Raw genomic sequence first — 4,890 nt, 5'->3', positions numbered from 1 at the left:
CAGCAGAGTTCCAGAAGGAGATAATGATGAGAATGCAAAAGAGCCAGTGTTTCTTAGATCCAGAAAATTCAGTGAATCTCAAGCATCATATGTAAGAAGAAATTCTCTCCTAGACACATCATAGTGAAACAGCAGAATACAAATGAAAGAGAGAGAGAAAGAGAAAGAGAGAGATCTTAAAGCAGTCAAAGAGAAAAGAAAACCACCTATAAAAAAGGGCAATTAGACTGACAGTTCACTTTATAAGAGCAACTAAGGAAGAGAATACAGTGTAAGAATTTCTTCATTATGTTAAGAGAAAATAGCTGTCGACCTTGGAATTCCACATTCAATGAAGCTATATTTCAAGAAAATAATTACATAAAGAATATTGTTTCCAGGCAAACAAAACCAATAAAACTTCTCCCCTTCAATAACTGGAGAACATGCATCACCCAAAAACAATCACTAAATGAAATCATAAAAGATGTACTTTCACAGAATAAAAAAAATGAAAAGCCTGAGATGTAAGAAAAAAACATTGAACAAAAACATTTTGGTAAATATGAGGGCATATCTCAGCAAACATTGACTATGGAAAAACATGTCACAACATACTCTTAATTTTGTGGGGAGGGGATAGACCAGAATTAAAATACTAGGCTTATACGTGAATTAAAATCATCCTTCATTATTTAGGAGTAAGGTAAAGATATTAACTTCAGACTTTTTGTTAAATCAGCATGCTAAGCCAGCTAGTTTATAAATAATAAACACAGGCACACACACTTTCCAACCAATTACAGAGAAATCAAATTAGAGAAAGAAAAATCAAGAGAAGGCAAAGCAAGAAAGAGGGGGAAAAGTAACAGTCATAGGATCTAGAAGATTTAGAACAGCATCTGGCATGTTATTCTTATTCGTTTATTGTATGATAATTTATTATTACTATAACTTATTTCTACTTTACGTGTCATTTTTGCACAGGGACCGTGCTTAATCTTCTCTGTATTGTTCTAATTTTTAGTATATGTGCTGCCAAAGCAAGCACAACTGTTGCTTCTATTCTGATAAATCTCTCTGGAGCATTTAAGACAAAGACTCTTTAACAGACAAGTTCTGCTAATGCTGATGGTTCCCTGATGACAACAAGCTGTTAATGCTAATTAAAAGACAGGCAGTAATCTGGAGGAATTAAGAAGCTCTGTTACTCACAAGGCCTTGGGCCAGTCACTTTACACTCTGGCCTTAGTTTCCTCATCTGTAGAATGAGGAGTCGGAGGGTACTGGAGGAGAGGTTCAAACTGGATGTTTTTTTATTTTTAAATCCTCATTGACCAAAAGAAAGAGGAAATCTCCTGACTCCGGCCAAAAACCAAACACGTTCAGAAACGGTTTATTTGAGTGAGTGGCCATGTCGCCACAGGCACTCACAGTAAGTTTGGTCCCCTACCAGATAGGAAGTGGTGGCTCTTCTTGCTCATATCAGAGCCTGACAAGCTTGGAGGCCACTGAAGACGGTCAGAGCAAAGCCTCCACTCAGAGGAGATGTGTTAAAGACACCCTTCCCAGCCAGAGTGGAAGGAATTACAGAGGCTCTCAGAAAAGGTGGCAGGCTCAGAGTTCTGCACCAACACACTGGAGTTGGGCTGCAGACAGTATGTAGCTATCAAACAAAGCCACTCTCCCTTCCCCCAGTTATACAAGGACTTTTCAAATACACCCCTCTCAGCTGAAAATCTTGAATATTAAACTTCTTGAATCTCCCTACCTGTCATCATTCTAATTCACAAATGTGAACGCCCATGCTTCATGCATTTTACATACATGTGATACACTAATGCCCTCCAGATCTATGTATTGCAGAGGGAACTCAGGTATGGAAGGTAACTGGCTCAACTTCCAAAGATAAACCTGGTAGGTGTGATAGCTGCTGAGAGAGGAGGGCTCTCTGCCTCTTGAGAAATCCCTTTGAATTTGGGTGTGGTGTGAGTCCTTCTGTTCCCAAGTATAGTTTTATCTAATCTGCCTTGAAACTGCTCCGCTGATGAACTGTTTTATCAATAAAAAACTGCTGAACTAAAGCTTCTCCTCTGCAGCTCTTAAAAATGGGGTCTGCCCTGTCAGAAAGCAATGTCATAAGCAAAAGGATATGTATACAAGGACGTACACGAGAGCATTGTTTAAAACTGTGGAATATCAGTAAAAATCCATCAGCAAAGTCGTGGGTACATCCATAATATCATAATGCTAGGGATTTGACTTGTTGCAAAGAAAGTCACTGAGTGACATATAAACTATGATCCCATTCTGGAAAAATCAATAGTAACAAAAATAATGTTAGCAAATGCAGGGAAAAAACGGAGGCACATGTGCCAAAATGTTAACAATGATTATTTAGGGATGGGGGGAAGTGGGATGGAATCTGGGGAGATTTCACTATATGTGTTATATCTGCAACTTTAAATTTTGTATAATGTTGTATTCCTTTTGGGTCAGAAGGAAAGGAAGAAGGAAGGGAGAGAGGGAGGGAGGAGGTAGGAAGGAAGGAAGGAAAGAAGGGAGGGAGGGAGGAAAGAAGGAAGGAAGGGAGGGAGGAAGGAAGGGGAAAAGGCAGTGCTAGAAACATTTTTCCATTCCCTGCCCCCCTGTTCTTGACGTTGTACTCTCTCATTAGCCAAAGTAAGGTTTTGATACCCAGTTGCGTTCATGGTCAAATGCTTTTTCCTCAAGACAGAGACCTTTTCTTTCCACAGCTGCAGATTTTTTCCTACAGCCTGCAATAGCAGCTTATTGCCTCCAATCATTTGTAATGGTTGTGTTCTCAACAGGACATGTTGTACCTGTAGGCATTTATATATTAAAATACTTGAGGGCTGCCTGGGTGGCTCAGTCGGTTGAGCGACTGACTTTGGCTCAGGTCATGATCTCACGGTTTGTGAGTTCAAGCCCCGCATTGGGCTCTGTGCTGATAGCTCAGAGCCTGGAGCCTGCTTCTGATTCTCTCTCCCTCTTTCTCTGCCCCTCCCCCATTCATGCTCTGTCTCTCTCTGTCTCAGAAATAAATAAACATTAAAAAAATTTTTGGGGGGGGCGCCAGGGTGGCTCAGTCAGTTAAGCGGCCGACTTCGGCTCAGGTCATGATCTCGCGGTCCATGAGTTCGAGCCCCACGTTGGGCTCTGTGCTGCCAGCTCAGAGCCTGGAGCCTGTGTCAGATGCTGTGTCTCCCTCTCTCTGACCGTCCCCATTCATGCTCTGTCTCTCTCTGTCTCAAAAATAAATAAACGTTAAAAAAAATTAAAAAAATAAAAATAAAAATAAAATTTTTTTTAAATACTTGAGGTAGCTCACTGTGATATTTGAGCACTAAATCTGAAATTTATTTATATATTATTTTTGGTTAAATTGATAAATAAATCAGGTTACTTTTCTATTTTAGAGTTTAAATTTTTAAAAAGTACTCAATATGTTAAGATGTTTATTGCAACAGAAAGAATTGAGAATTTCAGTGTTGAGATTAAAATCTCTTATAGACTACCTGTTTAAGTTTAAGGTTTCTATGGTTCTTTAAATTTTAAACATGTCTACCTGCATACAACTAGAAAAGTTGACCCCAAATATTGCCTCAGTTTTCTGGATGTTACTAAGTAGTGTATGTCCTTTTACTTTATGTCTTTAGACCCAGCCTAACAAAACTTGACATATTTTCATAGGTTTTTTTGTCTTGCAATTTATTTCATTCATTCTACTCTATAAACATCTATAATTATCACTGGATTAAAAACAATAGCTCACATTTAATAGGTATTTTCTACTTTCTAGTAGTTAATATCAACTAACATTTCGTTCCCATTTATTACCAGCTGCTCTTTAACTAAATGTCTTCTTTTAGCCTGGCACTGGGGAGGATACAAAGGTGACCTGGACCCTGAAAATATATGAACAATCCAAACATGGTTCTGTGCTCAAAACGAGATACTAGGTTAAAAGATACTAGGCTCAAAAGCTACTAGGTTATGTAATTCCTAGACTGAATCAAGGAAGCTTCCTGAGGTTGTTGGCATTATATGTGAGTCTTTAATAGGATTTGGTCATCTGGAAATAAAGGAGGGACAGTCCAGATGAAGGCAGAAAGGCAGAAATAGGAATGTGCAGGGCTTGTGCTGGTTCCTGGGTCTATTGGGGCTAAAGCACATGGTGCATGAAGGAAAGACACAGGAAAGAAAGCTTAAGGGGCAGATGCAAAGAATGTTCCAATTATAAGGACCAGTGAATCATTTATCCCAACACCTTCATTTTATGGACGAAGGCACTAAGGCAGACAGAGAAGGGAAGTACCCTCAGTTATTCAGTAGTGGGGATGGAATTAGATTTCAAGCTCTCTTGGATCCCACAACTGAGCTTCCAGTTAGGCTGGGACAGATCAAGGAGTGCCTAGAATGCCAGGCTAGAGCCAGGTGGTCACCTCAATGCAGAAGGAGCCACTGAAACCCCCATGGGTGAGTGTGGGTCATTTGTAGGGTTAGGGTGAGAGATAGGGTTAGGTGTAGGTTAGGTGTAGCAAAGGTGAGGCAGAGACTAAGATAATTTGAAGGCTTCTAGGCTAAGTGACTGGGAAGTCGGGAATTATATTTTAATAAATGGCTTCTGTTAACACACAGAATCTAATCTAGAAAAAAAATTAGTTCAATTAAAAACAATTAGTTGTTCTCAAAGTAACAATTTGATTAATGTAACTGCTTTAAAATGTCTTATCTTTAGACACAGATTCTAGATTAAGATTAGGTTAAGGAAGGTTGGAGAAAGTGGGCACAGTCTGTAATGGGTATCAGGTACTCAGTTTGCCTCCTCTGACTCTTTGTTTCTGCCCTTGGGGGAGACAAAGATCCTATTACTTGAGTCCACACCCC

General features: G+C 39.5%; 1 non-coding gene across 1 annotated transcript; it reads right to left on the bottom strand.

The window, feature by feature from the left end:
- Positions 1-921: 921 nt before the first annotated feature.
- Positions 922-1,030, bottom strand: LOC112849081 (U6 spliceosomal RNA). Its single transcript, XR_003222526.1, has one exon. It is a non-coding gene; the product is annotated as a U6 spliceosomal RNA (small nuclear RNA).
- Between the last annotated feature and the right edge of the window lie 3,860 nt (positions 1,031-4,890).

The sequence above is a fragment of the Puma concolor genome, chromosome C1 (assembly GCF_028749965.1).
Source record: "Puma concolor isolate L17-30 chromosome C1, mPumCon1.1.hap2, whole genome shotgun sequence".
Taxonomy (NCBI): domain Eukaryota; kingdom Metazoa; phylum Chordata; class Mammalia; order Carnivora; family Felidae; genus Puma; species Puma concolor.
The sequence above is the reverse complement of the archived record's forward strand: the minus strand, read 5'-3'. Positions and strand labels throughout refer to the sequence as shown.